This window comes from Vicugna pacos, chromosome 7 (assembly GCF_048564905.1).
Source record: "Vicugna pacos chromosome 7, VicPac4, whole genome shotgun sequence".
Taxonomy (NCBI): domain Eukaryota; kingdom Metazoa; phylum Chordata; class Mammalia; order Artiodactyla; family Camelidae; genus Vicugna; species Vicugna pacos.
The window spans coordinates 21,816,786-21,838,171 of record NC_132993.1 but is presented as its reverse complement, the minus strand read 5'-3'; the positions used below and the strand labels follow the sequence as shown (position 1 = coordinate 21,838,171).

The 21,386-nt window shown below is 44.1% G+C and overlaps 1 protein-coding gene across 1 annotated transcript in view; it reads left to right on the top strand.

The window, feature by feature from the left end:
- The window catches only part of SND1 (staphylococcal nuclease and tudor domain containing 1), a 379,404-nt gene that overhangs the window by 60,878 nt on the left and 297,140 nt on the right, over positions 1 to 21,386 (top strand). The gene's annotated exons all lie outside the window — the stretch shown is intronic.

Below are 21,386 nucleotides of genomic sequence, written 5' to 3'. Positions count from 1 at the left end.
AATGTGTCAGAGCGTCAGCAGAGGCATTCCGTCCCGGTTTCAGATTTGTTTTGGTCTGGGCGTTTTTGAGAAGAACACTTGAAAATTCTTTGTTAAAGGACTGAAAAAAATTATCATTAGGAGGCGATGGCTTGGTCTTAGCTCATCTATTTAAGATTCCAGAATGTATATATCCTGTTATTTTTAAAAGATTGATATCTGTTGCTCATCTGGAGAGGTCATGAGGGGAGGAGAGGTGGCAGGCCTCCTTGAGGTGAGGTCAAGACATTTTCATATCTGAATTGATCCAGACTGCCCCAAAATGTATGTTCCACTGATCTTTATGAGTGAATTACAACCTAGAGAAGACAGCAAGTGCCTATCTATTTCTCCTTGATTTACTTTCTTCTTTCTATTACAAATTATGTTTTCATCTGTTTCCTTTAGTTAATGCATCCCCATCCCCATGATCTTGCTTGGACCCTACAAGTAATCTTTGTGGTATTTTAACAGTCTCCTACTGGGCCTTGCTGGTTGATCCTTCCCCGAACCATGTGCCTTTATGTCTTTCAATCCATCTAGTTCTTCTCTCTTCATTTAATCATCACTATTCCACAGTTCTGTATTGTCAATTTATCTAAATCTTCCTTGTGCTAGTGTCCATATTTCTTGCCTCTCTTCAGTCCTGTGAGCTGCAGTAATTTTCTGTTGTTTGCAGAGTTGACAGCACCATCGTATTTGCTGTCCTGTGACCATTCGGCATGCAGCTGCTGTGCTGAGGTAGCCCCCTTTCTTGCTCTGGTTCTTGAAAGCCTCTTTTGGCCAGAGATTTCCATACACACTGTCTCCCTTCTCTGGATCGTCTTGTCCTGTATTTTTGATGTCCAGGCCTGCTTTCCATTGTGAACCCTAAACTTCACTGACAGTGGAAATGGTACGGGTTTCTCAGCTTCCTATACCCTCTTTTTCAGAAGCTGGTAGAGTGCTGTGACTACTGTAGGCATTTAATAAATGTGTAAATCAGTGCTGTGCTGAGGCTCAAGACTTACTCTGTACACTGCTTTTGAGTGGCATCATTTTTAGTGCCTCCCAGTCCATCGCCAATCTCCTCGACTGCTTCTGAGAGCCATTGCAACTTGAGGCTGTGTATTGGTGTCGAACGGCCCCAGGAGGGAGTTTTTGCAGTCTGTTTTTTTCCTACTTCCTAATTGGACTGCTTGTTTTGATGGTCGGGTCACACATGGCTTAGTTTTCTGTAGGCACTTCCTCTTGCCCCCACTTCATTTCAGTTGAGTTGGGTTCAATCGCTATTGGGTTGCCGAGCCCTGCCTCTCTCTGAGCAGTGGTTTCCCTCGTAATGGTATTCTTAGCGTGGTACAGATTGGGTTCAGTCCATCAGAGGGGTTAATTTCAGGATTTTAAGTGCTTTTGCTGACCGGTCCCCAACTGACTTTTTTTTTTTTTTAACACTTCTGCTTGTTTTCAGGCTTTCCCAAATACCCTTCTTTCATAGTAGTTCAGATGTCTTGATTCATTGGAGTGTTTAGGTGCACGGTTTTCCCGAGGGCTATGTATTTTTTAACTGTTGTCGACCTTGTTGGTTGTCAGATTATTTCTTTGCTTGGAACTAATTTTAAAATCAATTAGGGAAGCTTTCCCTTCATCTTTCTCTCTTTATTTATGAGATACTGATTGCAGAGCTACCTACACTGTGTTGAGATAAATTACTTTTTTTTTTTGCATAACATTTATATTCCAGGCAAGTTTAGTGCAGTCATCCAGTGCCTTACACTTCTGCCAGGACTGTAGGTTGCATTCCTTGGTGGACTAATTAGCTTTGTGCTAGGGAAATTTTGTTCCATTTGAAAAAACCAAACATGTTATGTCCCTCATGTATTAGAGGCACTGTGGACTTGGGAAATAATTTTTATTGGTAACATGTTTATAATTTTAGAAAGTGAGTCTCAGACCCTGACCAGTATGTGCATGTTGTGCTCACGAGATGGGACTTCAGTCTGGATGGTAGACTGTGGATGAAGCAGCATCAGGTCATGTCACTGCTTCGGAAAGTGTTTTTCAGAACTGAGACTGGAAGGGGAAGCTGAAGGACACAGATGCTTGCTTTTTTTCCTAGCAAATGACAGGCCTATTGCTTGGGCATATTTTTGATGTCACTTTTCATTTCAGCCCTCCTTTGAAATCCATGGCCAGTTTATGGTTGTTCACATCATTTAGGCCTTCATCTCACCGGCGAGTGTGATTGAGTCTGTTTCGGGCTGCAGATGCCTTTGCCGGGTTCAGGGCTGTGCTGGTGGCCACCTTGGTGTCTTGTTCTTTCACAGAGGGGTCTCTGTTTAGTCTGGCTATGAAGGCTTTATGGAGACTATGTGCTTTACCTTTTCACTTCTCTACTGGAAGCCAGTGGCTGCAGTCTCCTTCATTCTTATCTCACTGTATTGGGTTCTTCATAAGGCCAAGCAGAAACATCCACTCTGTGTGGGCATCTGCTGTTTATCAGTCCCAGAATTTGGTTCCTTCTGCTGTCCTGCGGATTCTGGATAACCCACATGAGGGATACCTGTAGTTTCTACAGTTTCTAGTTTCTGCTTTAAAATCTGTACCCTGTCTCCACCCCCAGCGCTTCCTTATGCTATATGATTTTCCCCCACCCCGGGTCAGTAGATTTCTCATTTCTTCAGATCTGTTGCCAGCTCACTCCCCGGCCCATAGTTGATACGCACATGTTTGTTGTATAATGTCTCATTTCATTCTCATCTGCTCTCTTTACTTGTTCATAATCTGGGAGTGGGAGATGGGCAGAACATGCTGACACTTGACTTTCTAAGTCTGCCGCTGTACCCTTCCTAGGACCTTTTCCTCATCATTACTGGAGAGGCTGGTAGGAGGGTTTGAAGTTTTTTTTTTGTTTTTTGTTTTTTTAATGTGCTGCCGTCTTTTGTAAGGTGGTCTGGAATTAGGAGAAAGCCGCATTCTTACTCATGTAGAGCTGCCTTTAGCATCTGCTTATCCAGCTGGAGGGACTTGTTTTAGAAACCTTGCCAGGCAGAAGCTGTAGGTGGATGTCTACGGAGGGGCTGCTGATACGCCACGTGTCGCCTGCCCAGGGTTCCCTCCTGCTCCCTCAGGCTCTGGTGGGAGCTGGTCCCTACAGATGGGGGTGCAGACTCTAGTGTACCACCCACACTAGTCTTATTGGACCCTCTCTCCCCTTTATCCTCTGAGCGCAGCCGCTGTGAGGGAGCGCCCCGTGTTCTGCATGGTAGTTGGCAGACAGCTCCATTTGCTGGTTTTGGCCACTGGGACAGCCAGGATTATTAGGCCAGCTTGTACTTTTAAGAGGAGGAAGACTTGACATCACTCAAAGCAGCTTATTTTACTTATTTCTTATTTCTTTTAAAGTGGAAAGAAGTTATCCCAGCCCTTTGCTATTCCTTTCAGAGTGTATTAAACTAACAGCTCAGTGTTTTCTCAGGAAAACATTCAGGTTCCTCCCTGCCCTTTGAGCCAGGCTCTGTCTCACCTCTGCAGATGGCTCTGCGGGGCCCACTGCCTCCTCGCTCTTAAAGCCTTTGGCTCTATCTCTCACCCTCTTCTAATCTTCTCTTGGAGGAATGACTGGTTCCTTCAGTCTAGAGGGCTCCTGTTTGCATACCAAGTTACGGTTATTCTGGAGGTGCTTAGATGCCGTGATATCTATGTTTCGAAAAGTGTGAGCTTCTCAATTGAGAAACCATTAGGCAGCTTCCGTTGGTAACTCCATTTGGGCCCCTTGTTATTATTAGAGATCCATAAAATCTCACAGGTAGAGAATAATCATCGGGGCTCTGTTAGAGAGAGATGCCTCCGTCCTAAAAGATACAGATTAGTCCCAGGGTCCCTGCTGTAGTAAATGGGACTTGACAAACTGAAAAAATTCAGTGCAGTAAAATCCTATAGCCTTTCATCTCTCACCCTCATCACCCAGCAAGAAATGAATTCCGAGGGAAGAAGCTGATAGTGTTTAATATCTCTGTCTTGGACTGTAATTGGATGTGCTCAAGTGGGAACCTGCTCTCTCCCTGCTCCTGTGCCCGCCCCCAAGTGGTTGCTCTGGAGACTTGTGGTCTGTCATCCCCGCCCCTTGTTTCTGCAGGTATCCAGATGGTAAGAATGCAGATTGGTGCTTCTGCGGCTTTAGTTTTCCTTTGGGTTTTTTCCTAGTTACCTCTCCTGCCCCCACTGTGGCTCCTCCCATTCCCCTCTCCCACCCTCCCTCCGGGAGTGCAGAGAGGGAGTTTGTAACCTTAGATTTAAATGTTGAAGTCACTCCCAGCACATGCAGTTCAGTTGTTCTGTTACACTTTACAAAGGAGCTCGTGACTTTTCCCTATATCCCCCTCATCTTTAAGTGTTGCTCTGAAACTCTCTGTGCTGTGTTTTAGATGCTGCATGAGCCCACAAATGAATCCTCATTTCAGCTTAACAGAGTTGAGGTCCACTGTCGCCATTAAGCCTCCTTGCTCTAGGTTCAGCCAGAAGGATCGGGTGGCATCTTTAACCTGAATTCACTACTTAAAACATTAACAACCAAACTGGCCTGCTCTCATTTGCTTGGATAACCACATTTAAGCTGCTTATTAAATGCAATTTTAGCTTCTAGAAGACTACATTGGCACAGGTTTAAGCCAGGCCAATATCCCTCTGCTCCCAGAATTTATGTAATTCATGTCTTCGTTGGTCAAGTCTCTAAATCTATAGCTGATAGATACTGGTTCGAAGAAGGTGCCTGATTGCAGTCGAGTCTTTGTCTTTAAATGAGTGTTTGAGCCTGTGCAGCGAGCTTGCAGTGGGGCTGAGTTTTCTTCCTTCTGGCTTCCTTGTGTTAAACAGTTATTCATGATACTTGTTAAAGAACAGTAAGGCACACTTGATTCAGCACAACTGTGGTGGGTGTAGGGACCACTGCAGTGGGGTTTTGCAGTGGTAGAGAGAGATTGGTCTCGGAATACAATAAGGAAAGGTGGAGGCTTTCAATTAAGGAGCAGGGTGGGGCTTGGGGAAGGAGGAGGATGTGGAACCCAGTCAGATATCCAGGGGGATCAGATATCAAGGGTGGGGAAATCTGGCTAAAGTTGGATTCTTGCTAAAATTGGACAAAGCAGAGAGGAGCATAGTGCCTTAAAGTCAGGGCCTAGTTGAGAAGAGAGTTGAGAGGAACCTGAATCCTGGTCCGGTTTGGTTAAGGAAGGACTCTTTTGTCACTTCTAATGTCGAATTTCAACCTCGGTGTTTGTAAGTATGGGTAGAAGGTTGCAAAATTCTGATTCTTCAGAGGCTGTGTGGTTTACTTCCATGGTGCCTGTGGGAGGAAGCAGGCCTCAGACAATTGTAGCTTCAAGCTACGTTTCCAAACTGCTTTTCTGCTCCCTCTTTCATTGCCATCTTCACCTTTCCCTCTCCCTAGCCGAGTCCTCGTTATCACCGTCTCTGGTGATGGTCAGGAGCAATAAGAGGTAGAGACCTAAGAAGTTAGTTTCATTTCTCTTTTTCTCCTTTCCCCTTAAGTCCACATTGACTCTGATTGTGTCTTTTCTGCTCAGTTATGACCTCCTGCCATGGTTAATTCAAGGACGTGAGCCCTGCCTGTTAGTAGAGGTAACTGAGCTTAATGCAGTGGGAGACTTGAGGGTGTAAAACCTAAGGAAGCAATTTTTGACTCTCCCACCTTCATACCTTAAAGAATTGTGATGCTGAAGGGCCTTGAAGTTCAGAAGGGCCTTGGGAGCAGGGACTCATTGCTGCTTCTGGCTTCTGTTTAACCTCGGAACGTCTCTTCCACCTCTGTCTGCTTCTCTGCTAGGAAAATGATGTTCATAGGTGTGGTTCCAAGGTATCCCCTGGTGGGAAGTTCTATAAGGGCAAATCATTTGATTGTTAACTGTTAGAGTCACTGCAAACATGGCTGCCAACATTATTGCTTCTCATTTGCTGCAAATGAGCTCTGGCCTTCTGGGTTTGCACAGGACTGCTCCAAGGACAAAGATTAAATGGATCTCTCTTGATGCCTTATCTTTCCGTTGAAGAGCCGACTTGCAGTGTGAATGGAAGTCTGCCACGGCCCTTCTCTTCCCAGTCTCCCTTCCTTCCCCCTCCCTCCAAGCCTTAGCTCAGAGGCAAAGTTGTATGCTCTGTTGGTGCTCATGTGAAATCAGGCTTTAACCCCAGGGTAGAGGCAGGTCAGTTTTTCTTACAGTTTAGTGTGGAAGCTACTTGTATTAGAATTTCTGTGGTTGGAGTCTGGACTGTGCATTTTTCATAATTACCACGTGTTCCTTAAGACTAGTGTTCTAGATTGTTGCTTCTAGCAGTGGAAAAATGGGGGTTGACTAAGGCTGTTTGTCCAGGTTTTGGCTTCTGACAGTACCATTTTTCTTCCTAAAGCCAGACTTGGATGCAGTAATAACATCTCTGCTGTTTCCTGGATGAGCTTTTCTTCCCCTAGGTCTCAGAGCCGACTGTGAACCAGACGTATCCGTTCTCAGCTTAGAACATCTCCCGGGGATTCCAGTGAAAGGAGATGTAAGAGTTCCGCTAGAAGAAATCTGTCTGCTTCAGAGAACAGGGCTCTCTAGGGAACAGGGGAGTTTCTTAGGGTTTATGACATACTATTGGAGCCGATGTTTGGTTGAGATGGGGCCTGTTAACGGTTTCTGGGTGAGCGTCAGGATAAAAGTGAAAAGGTTTATGAAGTGGAGCCTTGTTAGAGCTGGGTTCACACCTCATGTGCCGTTATATTAACTGAACTTGTAAGGCGGAGGAAAGAGGGCAGGATAAAGGATGTGCTTGCCTTCGGCACGTGCAGGCAGCCCTCAGACGGATGGAAGGAAATACCAGTGTTGCGTGGCACATGCAGAGGCGTCAGGAGCTTGATCACACAGTTCAGGACCCTGAGTAGCAAGATCCTAAAGAGCCTTCCAAATCGTGACAGGCGCACAAAAGTATATCATGCAAGTTTAGTGTCAGATGCTGACGACTCTTTGAAGCCTGAGGAGGAGGAAACTTGGTCCTTTTTTAAGATCTTAAAGAAGGTCTTCTCAGCTCAGCTCGGCTCTTTTTAGGGCTCAGCTCTGAGCTTCACAGGCTGAGAAATGCTGTCTTTCAGGCTGGTTCATCGATTTATGCTAAAAGAACTCATAGAGATGTGACTTGAAAGTCAGTTTGTGGATGTATTGGTTTGTGATATGAAGTCCAACTGCCAAGTAGACCAGAAGGAACCTTCTAATGGGCCATGGTGTTCTCTTTCTTCTGGAGGAAGTCTGCTTATTTACAGGCTTGGAGTGCAGGGGGTTGCTGGATACTGGGGAAGGCTCAGGTGCACAGGATGTCTGCGTGGCCCAGGCAGAGTGTGAGGTGCTGGGTGTGTGCTAGCTCCGCCCCCATCCCTGAGATAGATGAGGAAGCATGAGGCTTGGGAGATCTGATAACTCACTCAAGGCTCCTTGTCTGGTAAGCGAAGCAACCAGGATTCTAACTGAGATCTGTCTTACTCGTAGTCACATGTGCCCCATGGACTTTCACATTGGCTGGGCAAGGTGGTGACCCTCTCCCTTACACTGGGTGGACTTGTCTCCAAGCTCTTTTTTCTCAGAAGTTTTGCCAGCTACCAGAAGCTGCAGCTCATTTTCTCTGTAACACAAAGGCATTGTTCTTATCTTCACAAATTAAAAATATTCCCTGCAACTATTTTGGAGGCATCATAATTGATACCAAGAGAGATTTGAATTTATATTTCTAATGGGTGTTTAATGTCAGAAAAGTGGGTGAACTGTACCTCCTTAGTATTTTTGTCTCCTGTAAGACGTTTTCCAGGCTAACTCTATGAAGGGATTGGATTTTCCCTTTTTAATAAAGAGTCTCAATGCTGGTCATCTTTGTATGGGTTTCTGAGCCCTCTGAGCACCTGCTTCTAGGTACTTCATTATGTGTTTAATTTTCATTCAGTATTTTCATAAAGTAACCCCATCAGATAGCTTGAGCTTCTGATTTCACCTTTACATACATTCTCTACCATAGACATTTTCCTCCTTGTTATGAATGAGGCATTCATCTTATAAATTGTGGGGAAATTTTTAGAGAAGTAAATATAAATTGCTTATATCTCACCATCCAGGGGCAACATCCCCACTGTTAATACCTCATGGCCTCCTCGCCTGCTTCTCTGCGTTTATGTTTTGTAACCAGGCATTTCCCTTGGCCTCCCAATAATTTTCTAAAACGTGATTTTTAATGGCTGTGCAATTTTAAAGACTATGGATGTGACATAATTTACTTTGCCAGTTTCCACCGATTTTTGTGTGTATAAATTATTATTTCCCATCTTTACAAAATTATTAATCCTCATTCTTAGAAGATTTGCCTGAAGTAGACAGTGGGAGAAGGTCCATTCAGATCTGAGGCATCTCTCGGGCCAGTTGTGCTGTGTGTACTCCAGTGTAGGAAATTCACACCGCAGACACGTGTTCCCAAAGGGGGTGGTATTTAGCCCCGCTGACAGTAGACTCTCTAATCACCTAATTCCTATCTGTTTGTGTTATTTAGAAGCAGGCTGTGATCCAGGCCCTTTGTGTTTTGCTGCCAGGATGGCTCCCTCCCCCCAGCAGCTGAACTCGCTGCTTCTGAAATAAAGGGTAGGGTAGATGCTAAATCTTCTCCTGGGGACCACTGCTCTTTTCTGTGGCCCTGGCTGGGATATAGTTAGACACTTTGATGAGAACACAAGGGCTCCCCTGGCAGCTCTCTGAGTACGTCTGCACTATTTATTGGTTTCGTCCCGTGTGCTGCTCCGTCCGTGACTTCCATGGTGCATGCTTCTGCGAGTATCTGCACAATTACGTTGCGGATTATTACACTGCGCCCTATTGTGAGAAAAACTATTACCCCCAAGTAAGGAGGTAGAAAAGCAGTTACATTTAACTAAAATACAACAGCATTGGTGACTGGTAGATATTAAAATCACGATTGCTAATTTAAAGCAATGTTACTAATGCCCCCATCTTGACGAGGATGGTGCCCATTCAAGGTTGGCAGGAAATGAGACAAACCGGGTTCTCTGCTCAGCTGGGCTGTCTCTGTGTGTAAAACTGGCAACAGAGTCTTGTTTGATCTCAGGAAGTCACCACTTCTGGTGTGGTGTTGACAGAGAGTTAAGGCTCAAATCGTTGAGGCAGTAAGCTACAGTTAGCATCTCAAATACACTTCCAGACAAAACGGGAGCCATTGACATGCAGCCGCAGGTGTACAGTGTACTCTGTGATCTGTGTCACTCAGCAGCTGAACTATTGTGTTCTTACTTGGCCAAAAACTCTGGTTTGGTGCCTTGGGGAGCATAGAGCATATTATGTGGGGACTCAGAAGTTACCGCAACTCTTTGCATGGTTAACATCTGTATGGGATAATTAGAAGGCACTGTCACATCCTCTAAATTGCTCAAATGCACAGTTGTGCATTCTTTGCTTGTTTTTTGTGTGTGTTTTCTTGCGGGTCAGTACTTGCTGTTGGCAAGTCATTCCCCTCCCCTACATCCCAAGACTGGCACATTGCTTACTCCTGGGGATCCTCTTAGTCACCGGCAGTATAGTTGTGGTCACACTGAAAGCTGTTTCTGTAGGGATCAGCTTCTTATCTGGGAGAACTCCATCAGCAGGAAGTGAGTTTTGACTCCAAATTAAAGTTGCATCTGTTTGCTGTTTTTTAAACTTGGGTCTTTTTCATGTCTCTATCCTTTGGAGATGACCGTCTCTTCAGATAAACATGGTCAGGGAACATAGGAGACCAGGGGAGGATAGAGGGATAAGAGCTCAATTACTAGAGTGTCAGGAGGTGCCCTTTATTCCACCCCCCACCCCTGCACCCACACCCTCACCCCTGCACCCCCCCACCCCCGCCCCTACTCCCCGTTCCCTCTGGCCCAGAGAACTAGCTGTAAGAGCCAGTAGAAGATTTCCAGGGTTTGTTGTGTCTGATGCACAAGGAAGTGTGAGTTAAGATATTTTAATTTGTGCACAGGTGTATAGCTTGGAGTGACATTGGCTCCCTCTGGTTTGATTCTAATGAAGCTGAGTGGTGGGTTTGTGCTGAAATGTGTTTGCGATTTCAGGAAGGGAAAGAATAGGCATGGCTGGTTATCATTTTGTGATACTGTGTATGGGTCCCTCCCTGTGGGTCTGAAGAAGAAATTAGTGTCTTGGTCATTTGAAAAAGTAATTTTAGCTCATAGACTCCCTGTCACACTTGAGTAACTTTTGGAAAGTGTAATATTTTACCCAAACCCCATTAAATGTTAGGTACTCTCTCTGTATTCCCTTTACTGTCCTTTTAACTGATTAGCGAAATATTTATGTGAACCCAGAAGGCTGATTTATTTATTTTACTGTCTTTTTTAATAACGTGCTTCTCCCAGTGCTGGGTGCTTTCTGAGGCCCAGACAGCCGCCATGATTTCTTCGGTAATAATCATCTGCCCTCCCCTGGCCTGCATCCTCGGGGGACTGCTTTTCGTGTTCCTGGACTTAATGAAGCCTCTTGCTGTCCTCCCACTGGGTGGGTGGTAATAAATCCACCCCAAGTGCCCCCACCAAGGGCTAGTAACTCAATGAGGGTATATAGCTGATCAGTGAGTAGGACTCAGCGTTCTGACCCCCCAGATCCCAGAACAACCATGGAAGAGATGGAGAAAGAAAATGCCACATATCACATTGGACTTGGACCTCTTGCTCTGGGAGCTTTTCTTGTCCTAGGTCTGAGGGTTTCTGTTATAGTTAATTTCCTGGCCAGGGCGCTCTAGAAGTTCTTTTTTCTTTTTATCTTTTTTAAGGGGGGTAATTATGTTTGTTTATTATTATTTTTTTAATGGAGTACCGGGGATTGAACCCAGGACCTCTTGCATGCTAAGCACTGCACTCTACCACTATACCCTACCCCTGGAAATTGTTACGCACCTGCCTCTGCCTGGATAATTGGGCAATTGCTGATGAGGATGGTGTTGGAGATGTTGCTCTGGAAATAGATTACAGATCTTGGGTTCCAAGTCTAAAATCATGATGGTAGAAGATTGGTCAGAAGAGAGCCTCTGAGTGGGGAGACACCCTTCATAAAATGCCTGCCTGCTCCCCAGCCCCCTACCCCTGCCCATATTGGCCAGTGTAAAGCACTTATACAGCTTTTTCTATAAGTGAGCCTGTGCTCAGGTTACTCCCCATAATTAAATTCTCATTGTTGCCTGGAAGCACAGATCTTAGGTATTAAAGATTCAAGCCCAAACCGGTTTCTGTAATCACTCCTGTTTGAAGGGTAACTAGCTGCATTTGTTTGTAATGGACACAGGCCTGGCTGTGCCTGTGGCTGGGGAGACTGGGGTGGGAGTGGGTGGGTGTCTTTTATTCATCGATCATCTTTTGAATGCAAAAGGCTACCAAAAGAAGGCAGCAGCTTGGGTATTTTTTTTAAACATTTATGTCTTACGTGTTGATTTGGAATCGTAGAATGAAAAGCACACACAACTTGGAATGCAGTAAAAGATTAATGAGAAACAAAGCCATGAACTCATCAGTGTCTTAACTCCACTAAATTACAGCCCTAAAGAATCACAGTAACTCATCTGTGTGTCAGGGAACAGAACCGATTAGCGCCTGCTTCGTGTCTGACTCCGCAGCAACAGGGCTCCATCAGCAGAGTAATGCGGAGTGGAAATGTTAAGTGTCGATGCTTTGAATGCAGAGGTTCTCGGCCCTTGACTGCACATCAGAGTCACCTAGGGATCTCTTAAAAACCATCTGTGCCCCAGGTCTACTGAATTAGAATTTCAAAGTGTGGGTCCCAGATGGCTCCCCCCGCCCCCTCCTTCCTCAAAGCTCTTCAGATGCTTCTGATGTGCAGCTAGGGTTGAGAATCCCCTTTTTTGTGTGTCCTAGATGGCTGTGGTGGAGATGGGAGTGGGATTGATTCTGGGTGGGGTTTTAAGATTAAAAGTAATGGCATCTAAGTCAAAATCATGTATATATAAATCTTGATAAGCTTGCCTTAAGAATTGTCTGAAATAGTCATAGTTTTTTACACTTCGGGGAATTTTCAGTTATTCTGTAACAAAGATGTCATAGCCACTCATTTCTTTAAAGAGGACTTTTTTTCCTTTCTGGAAAGCTCTTTCCTTATAAAGCATTATTGCATACCATATCTCCTCTGGAGGTAGGGAGAGAAAATCATTATCATACTTATGATATTGTGACTTATAATAAACATATCTTTGGTCTTTGTCCTTGTTTGCAGCACAGAGCTCTTAAAGCCCCCAGAATTTCCTAAGTGATGAGAGCTATAAAGGTGGTTTTTGTTATGTTAATAAGGTGACTGGGCTTCACCTGCAGATGGGGGTTGGTTGCCAAGAGAAGCAAGCTTGTGATTGGAAAATCGGAACTTTCAGTCCCACCTCCTGGCATCAGGGGAAGGGGAGGAGCCACTGGAGGCCAAAACAATCGCCAGTGTCCAGTGATTTAATCAACCGTGCTCATTTAAGGAGGCTTCCATAAAAACCCAAAGGATTGGGTTTGGAGAGCTTCCAGGTTGGTGAACGCTGGAGATTTCAGGAGCCTCGTGCATGTTTGGAGAGGACATTGAAGTTCTCTGCCCTCTCCTCATACCTTGCTCTGCGAATCCCTTCCAACTGGCTGTTCTTGAGTTGTATCCTTTTAAAATAAACTGGTGATCTAGTAAGTAATATATTTCTCTGTGTTCTGTGAGGCGCTCCAGCAGGTTAATCAAACCGAAGGAGGAGATTGTTGGTTGTTTATAGCCGTTTGGTAAGAAGCACAGGTGACAATCTGGACTTGTGATTGGCATCTGGAAGGTGGGGGGGGGTGCAGTCTTGGAGGACTTTGCCCTTAACCAGTGGGATCTGACACTAGGTAGTGTCAGAGTTGAGTTAAATTGGTACGGCACCCAACTGGTGTCAGAGAATTGCTTGGTGCTGTGGGGACACTCCCTTCCCCCGCATATTAGAATTGGTACACAAATTAGTGTCTGACTTTTTGTCCTCTGATCTGGGCCAGTAGTTGCCTTAAAAGCTGTAATGTGGCCTGATTTATGAAACTTACCTGGGAAACTTTAATTCTTCTTTAGGAATGCCAGCAATTTTTCAGCTACTTGGGTGGGTATTTCATCCCAGAATTGACTTGTCCTGTGTATAACTAACTTTCTCAGGAAATTAAAATGACTCTCAAAGGTTGAATGTGGTTTTGTTACCGACCTGGGTCCTTGGACTCTTAAATCAATAGAAATTGATAAGAGGCCAGATGAGAAATTTAGGCAAGGCTTGGTTGGGGCTGCAGCACGAGGGAAACAGATACCCTTGCTTGCTCCCCAAGGCAGGGCCAAGCTGGTTCCTTAAATGGGGTGACAGTAGGGGTGGGTTGGGCAGGAGGCCTAGCTTAGGTGGTCTGTCCATCTGCTTGGTGGTGCTCTATGCCGGAATCACACACAGTACCCTGCTTTTGCACCTCAGAAATGGCCGTTGGTTTGTGGCCTTTTTGTCTCTTACTGTTTATAATCCCCCAACTGTGCGTTCATGTAGTTATTTTTAGTCCCTTACAGTTTCTTTGTATTCTGTTGCTCCAGGAGGTGTCTGTCCAGGTACAGGCTCTCTGGTAGAGGTTCCAGCTCCCAGCCTATCTCTCTCTCTTTTTTTTTTTTAAAGACTTCCTCTTTCACAAGATGGCTCCTTGAAATGCCCCTTTCCATTCGCCTTTTACCTGTTTATTTGTTCTTTGTTTTTAACATTGCTAGGACATTACCTGAAAATTACATGTGGAACTTGAAAAACAAAAAGACAAAAAAAAAAAGACATAAAAAAAAAAGCCCAGGAGTCGACCAGAACAACTAATCAGTCTCCGGGAACAGAGCGCAGGCCTTGTTGTACCACACACAGGTGATCGTAATTCTCAAACAGGATTGCATACCCCTGTGTTTTACTGTTGCTCCGTGATGTGCTTCTTGGCCAGCACTTCCTCCCTCTTCACTTTTTAACATTTCCTTCAGCTGTGTATCTGTTACGGCCCTTACAAAAGGTGTAATGTTTCTCTTCTGTGAGTGACTTGAAAAGTCCCTCTTATTAGAATGGAGCACAGTAGATTTCTCTACTCTTGAACTTTGCTTCTAATAAGTGGTAACAATGGGTACTAACTTAGTGTTCTTTTGGGGGACTTCAGACCACTTTAAAAGCCTTATATTTTATTCCCACAATGTTTCCCTTGAGTCAGGTAAGGTATTCCTTCTTATTACATCTAATACCCTGAAATTGCTGGGCTCTACTGTCTTGTTCTCAGTGTGAGTGCTGCCCCTCTGGAGTTGGACAGGTTCCCAGGACGCCTTTCTGGTAATTGAGCCGGAAGACTCACCACCTAGCTCTTCTTTACCTGGAAGATAAGTCCTCTAGGGACTTGAGAAAGGTATTCTTTGTAATCTAGGTGAAGAGATCTACTTGATAGGCAGCTGGTGGCCAGATGTGGGTAGCCTTAGACGAAGGATGTCACAGTGTTAGGGTTAGTGTGTGAAAGTGGACGTGAAAGCTGACCCCAGGCAGAACCAGTGAGACCAGAGGACACTGTGTGCCTCCAAGATGTCTTTGGCAGATGTTTAAATTGCATCAAATTAAAGGGTGTTTCTCATTCTCCACTCTGGTGTCACCAAAGGGCTGAATTAGTGTCATTTTCAGCAGCTTTGAGCTTCTGGAACTGTCACTCTCCCTGAGGGTCACTAGGGGTAGTAACTCAGCAGTCCGCATTCTGAAGAGGCAAGAAATTTCCTTGGAGGATTCTTTGGAGCATTTTCATTCCAGTTCAACTGAACCATACTCATCTTTGTTGCGATGCTTTTTTTTTTTTTAAGCCCATAGTAATAAGTTAATGTTAACTCCCTGTTTGTTGTACTTTAAAGAGTGGAAGGCATGGGGGAGGGGCGGTGGCAAGCGCCATGTACCACTTTTTGTATGACAGTGCTCCGCAAAGCACGCATCATAGAAATGTTTTCAGTGTCTAGTCACTCTATTGCAGTACGGTTCTTCAGGTGGTTACTTGGTCCTTACTCTGAACAGTGTATTGTGTTGGGAATGATGAGGAATACAAAGCTATGAAAATGAAGTCTCCAGTGTCAAAAATTCAGTCTGGTAATGGAAATAACTCAAGCACATGTTAAACAAGCACATGCTACGTGCCGGAAGGGATGCAACCCAGGTGCTGCGGGGACTCAGAGGACAGAGCGATCACGTTTGACTTGTTCTTTACACTTGGATTCTGGTCATCTTCCTGCTTGTACCTCTCATGAGGTAGAAACCCAAACACAGGCCTGTCTCTGGGCAGGATTGTGGAGGTAACACATGTCCCACTCCCCACCCTCAAATTTTATTTTCACTCCAGGGATTTCCATCTCTTTTAAACCCTTTGGTCAAATCCAGTGTTGCATGACCCAGCCTCATATCCAAGCAGCTGTTTAACTTTCCTCTTGGGGAAAGGAAGATGACTGACATGAAAGATTGGTGCGGAGCTTGATACTAGGGATGGCCCTGAATTGTACACTGGTCCAAAGCCCCGCGAACTTGCAAGGCGTTGGTCATTCGTTTCATGTTTTCCATTTGGAGAGGTGCCCTTGCAGTGCCCAGGAGTCTTAAGTCTGTAAGGCGGTTTTCCTTGAAGCTCTGCTTTTTACCTAGACATTCTGTGAAGGCCACTCCTCAGGCAGCCAGCTCTCGTCCTCTTGCTGAATGTCAGCAAGCATTTACTGTCACTACTCCGATGCCAGGGAGGAAGGTGATGTTTTTACTTTCTAGCAAAATAGCCCCCGGCCTTTTGGTAGCTCCACATTGAAAGGTCAGCACCCTCTCTCTCCTTCTCTTGTCTGCTCTGTCCTCACTGTCATCTTTCTAACCTGTCCCTTCTAGACGCTGTTTTTTGTAAAAAGCCGTATTTTAAAGAGAATGGATTCAGAAAGTCGGAAGGTTCTTGTATTGACCGTGAGCTTGAGATGGTCACCTTGCTCCTCCGGAGGAAGTTGATAATTTATGATTTCTGGCTCTTGGAAGAAAGTAGTGTTGATTTTATTCTTCTTTTTTTTTTTTTAATAACTTTAACCATATATATGGCCTGTCATTCTTGTCCTGTTTTATAGCTTGAGCAGATTGTAACTTTGAGTAGTTTCTTACTGAAATGGGCCAAAGCAGTCATGGTGGTTTGAGTGGTAGGTGTCTCACCTGCAGTTGAGACTCCATCTCGTTTACCAGGCCTTGCACCTGTTTTATCAACAGGCATGTAAATTGCGTGGGGATACAAATATTTTTCAAATGTGTAATGATGCTGGTTCTAATGAAGAACTTAGAGTTGCCCTAAAAACCCCTTTTAATTTAAGTTTGTATGTGGTATTTTTTAATGATGGTAGATTATCATCTTTCATGCTGGTGATTAAGTTGTAAGTTTAGTCAAACATCTGTTTATTTAGCAAAGTGATCATGAATATTCTCTTTGCAATTACCACTGATTTAAGGAAGATCTATATTTATAATTAATAGATATTGAAGGTGTGCTAAATATACTGAGGCTTAGGCTCCTGTTCTTTCATATTTCCTCCATGTTCTTGTATTTCATTTTGTTCTTTCTGGTGACCTTAGATGTTCTGCTTGCTTCCCTTTGTGTACTGAAATTATGATATTTAAAAAAATCAGTGTACTGTATGATGAAACCCTCATTTGCTAAATAAATCAGTTTTTATTCTGCATGACCAGAGTAGAGGTGTTGCACATACGGTGAACACAAAGTAAATGTTACTGCATGGCAGGGCACTCTTGTCTGTTGGTCTGTCCTGCACAAGAAACATTGAGAAACTGGTCCCTGGGGTTCCTGTGTGAGTATGTAAATGACGATGTGCCCACTCCCCCTCAGCTGTCCCATGTCTTCCCTCAAAGCAATCACCTGTGTGATCATCTCTTCTCCTTTTTCTGTGTTCAAGAAAATAATTTTGTCAGATGATGGCTTTTAATCTTGGTCTCCTTCCTGTAAATTAAGAAATACAGATGCAGAAAGGGAAATGATTTCTAAAGAGTGCCAAATAGAGAGTGGGAAGAGAGCATTTGGAGAGATAATAAATACTCTTGTTTATTTAGAAAAAAAAACAAAAACAAAAACCTCCCTCTGACTGCTTCAAGTACATTCTAAGATGACCCCCAGTGCAACTGATTTTTCTCTAAGTGCTGTCTCATTTGCATCTTGTCTCGTTTTTAAGTGTAGTCCCTGAGAAGGATTTCTGTTTTTAAACTTCTATTACATTCATAACCTGATATTTAGGGAGATTAATTCTAAGAACTATGGAAAAATAGTACTGTTAATCCGTTAAACACCCTTGATAAGTAGAAAGATACTCATGGGAAGAGGTGCTCACTCAACTGTGTGAAGATTTGGGAGAAGGATGGAAACGGGGGACTTAATTTGTCCTGTAGATCTGGCTGCTGCCTTTTTTTTATATATATATATAGAAGATATAAGGATGTTGCTGTGTCTTATTTTCAGAATTTTACTACTTTGTTATCAGACTCTTCTCTGTTGAATGCCTTTTGTAGCAGGCCACCAGTGATCTGTAACCATGCGGTGACATATCTTTTTAGCACAAGGGTAAATCAGTTCGGATTAGATATCTTTGACTCTCTCTCAGGTTATGATTGATACACACTTTCTGTTCCCCTTCCAAGGAGTCCCACAAACTTACCCAAAAAAGTGACTTTTATCTTCTTTTGTGTACTGAGCAGCTCCATCATAGACACAGTTAAGTCTGCGATAACCTTTTCAACTCATGAAACCTGTATAGTCTGATAAAATGTTGGTGATCAGTGGTGGTCCTGGGTGACCTGAGCCACTGAAGGGTCTGAATGTTTGAGGGAGGCATCGGGCCGGGGGGGTCTGCATCAGAGCCCCCACCTTGAGCTCCTGTCTGTTGGGCCTCCTAAGTGTTGAGACGACTTCGAGGCTGTCTGGGTGTGCTGCACACTCACCTACCCAGGAGGCCACAGTTGTGCACACCCCTGACTGCTGATGCTGTTTTTACGCATACGCACCCGTAGGCAGATAGTGGGGAGCACCTGCGGGGAATGGTCATGGTAGAGAATGATGCGTTTTTTGAAATCCCTTTTTTGTTTCACAGCACAGTCGCTGCCTGCCATTGTAATGCATTGCAATTTTAGAAATAATGTAAAAAAAAAGTATAGCTTCGGTCAGACCAATGTCTTAAAAACAGAAGCAGTCAGAGGTCTTCATTTCCTTACACTTCTCATTCAGCTCTTTCTTGCCCCCTGAACTAGCTGTTGGGCCCTCGTGGTCTAATGTTCATTTCCATAACAGTTCATTTCCATAACAACCAATTGTTGGGCCTCAACTATAGGGATTGTGATTTGAGGTGGGAGGAAATAGCAGGAGCCAATGAATGCTTAAATGAGAAATCTGTTTGTAATGTCACAGACTCATCAGATGAGGGCATGAGTGATGGGAAGGAAGAATGGAAACACAGATATCCTGCTGGTGGAGGGGAAGTCTCCCTCCTTCCTAATTTTCTGCGCCTTATTTTATTGAGACATGCTTCTGATTGCCCTGTGCGGCTGGCCTTTTCCTACTGTTCCTTGCATCCTGTGAACATTCATCCTTTGAGTGTGGTGGCGTTTTAGGCTAGACAACTGATGTCTGGCTTTTGGTAGTACAGAAGTACCTATTTATACCCTGAGCTTATGTGGCTGTATTGATGTCCAGTCCCTCTTCCCTCAGTCCAGAGCAACGACTGGCCACTTTGAGCCGCTGATCAGTGAGTTGCAGAAATGGCTAACAAAGGCTGCTAACGTTCAATCTTAGCAGTGTACTTTCTTGTGCTGTATCCTTTGCAAGCACATTTTGTTCTGTGTTTTCTTCGGCATTAAAATAACTTTAAAAAAACTTGTGTCAGGATAATTTAATAAACACTTTATGAATGCCTTTGCGTTCAGTACACATAAGGTGTCTTTTGATGTGTATGTGGAGGGTGTACCTTGGGTGGCAGAGTTCATAGAGAAATGAAGGGAAAATGTGATTTCTAGGATTGTTTTCCAGGTTGGCTAAGTTCTTTAAAGTGACAGACATCTCTGTTCCTTTGAAAAGTATAGACATGTTGGTGAGTCCTATCATTAAATGACTTGTCCAGGGCCCTGAATGTTGTGCCTTGGCTATAAGTAGCCCATGTGGCTGTAGGGAGGACTCTTACGTGTAGGATTGGATTGCCCATGGCCATTCCTGTCCTTGTCTCTCGGAAGGATCGTGGACTTAAAATAATTATGGCTTCTGGTTTTTGCTCATACAGAATACAACACATGTACTAACATGGCCAGTTACCATAATGCGTTCCAGGCTTGCAGGGTATTCCAAGGAATTGGCTTTGAGGGTCGAGGGACATTTCTGTGAGAATGTGTTCTCTGGAGAGGAGTGGTTTCTCTGGCTACAGTCACGGAGGGAAATTGGAGTCAGAATTCACAAACTTGATGTTCGGCCTGGAAGATCCTTTAGAAAAAAAACTTTCTTCCAACTGACACCAGTTATCAGAGCCTGGTTGACGTATTTGACGATACTGAACATCAGTGGTTTGAGGAAACAGCTCTTGCTTGTGTAGGCCCACAGCGGAGTGTTTTCTCACAAGGACTAATTGTTTAGGACACGGCACTGTAATCATTTTTTGCAGTTCTTTAGCTAAAGGCGACTCATGCCTTTCTATTATCAATGTCACCACGTCGTATTGTCACTTGGGCTTTCTCTCTTTGCCTTTTATTTGACTAATGTAGGAAGAAACTATTGTAGACAACAGGGGAGAACAGTGTATCTTGATGATTGTAGAATTACCACATTTTTATATGATGGTGCCCCAGATGCGGTTACTTTACCCCCTGCTCACCCCTTTCTATGTGTGTTGTATTGCTTTGGATTAGGAAACATCTTGGTCTTTTATGTTTCTTATATGTTTGGTTATCAATTGCCTGAGTCAGTGTTGTGCTAGCCTGTTCCTCTGACCTCGTTTCTAGCTCATTGGAGACATAAGCTTGTGTGAAAACAGGATATTGAAGGGAGTATCTGACACTCGTGAGAGCCATTCTGTCTTGGCTGACTCTGCCTGTGATTCTTCCGCTGTTTTGGCTTGGTCTCCTGTATCTTCATGTTGTAACATCTTGTCTCTTGCATTCTGACTCCATGCAGACCGACCATAACACTTGGTAACACATGATTGCTCTGACTAGGTCTTTGCATCTGTGCCTTGGGAGCCGAGTTTGTACACATGGCAGCACACTTCCAGAGCACTGCCACCCACCTTTGGGTACTCTGGACCATAACTACACCAGCCAGGTGTATGTATTCTGGTGGTTATTGTCTGAATTTGTAGCCATGAAGTCTTTTAACCCTCTGATACATGGCGAAAGTAATCTCAAAATAAGTTCACAAGTTTTCAAAAGATACCCTAATCATATATATGAGAATTAAGCCTAGGAACCTGGTGAGACTAGAAAAGGGTTTAAATATGTCTTCCTCTAAATTATCTCATTGAGCAACAAGCTTAAACACAGTTTTAAAAACAAGTGTCTTATAAAACATTTGTACTTCAGTAGAAAATAAATATAAGACTATGAGTTTGTTACAAATTGCTGTAGTTGTTAAGAGCAAGAGAATGTTTCAGAATGGCATGGAAAAGATTGGCTTAATAGAAATGGCATTTTAACAAGACTAGAAGGGTAGGTGAGGGAAAGGTGCAAGGTGTATGTAGGTGCTGGGAGTAAAAAGTTTTTCTAGATCTGTGGCCCCCAGTTCATGAAAGCATGTGGGAATCATGGAGGAGCTTTAAGAAATAAAAAAAAAAAACGAACAAATACAAAGAGCAACAATGACAAACTGTCTGGTACAACACCCCTCACAGTTAAACTGAAATAGGGATGGGGGGCTATATAGTCATGGATGTGGTATATCTAAAAAGTCCCCCTGTTGATTCAGGTGTCCAGGTAGCCTTAAGAAGATAAACCTGCAGAAGATTTCTTAGCCAACGCTGGAGGGTCCTGAGAGCTACACTAAGGGTTGTTTTGGCCTTATTCTGTGGGCTGAGAAGCCTGTGAAAATTTTTGAGCAGGTGTTTGTGATGGAGGAGAAGGGTAGGAATACTCATCTTGCGGCAGAGTGGTGATTAGATGGGAGGAGAAAGCAACATGGTGGAGGCTCCATGGGGTATTAACGATGAGGTATGGGGAGTCTGAATTAGGCAGTGGACACAGAAGAGAAAAGGATGCAATGATGTTCACGCCAGGAAGAGTCAGCAAAGTTTGCTGAT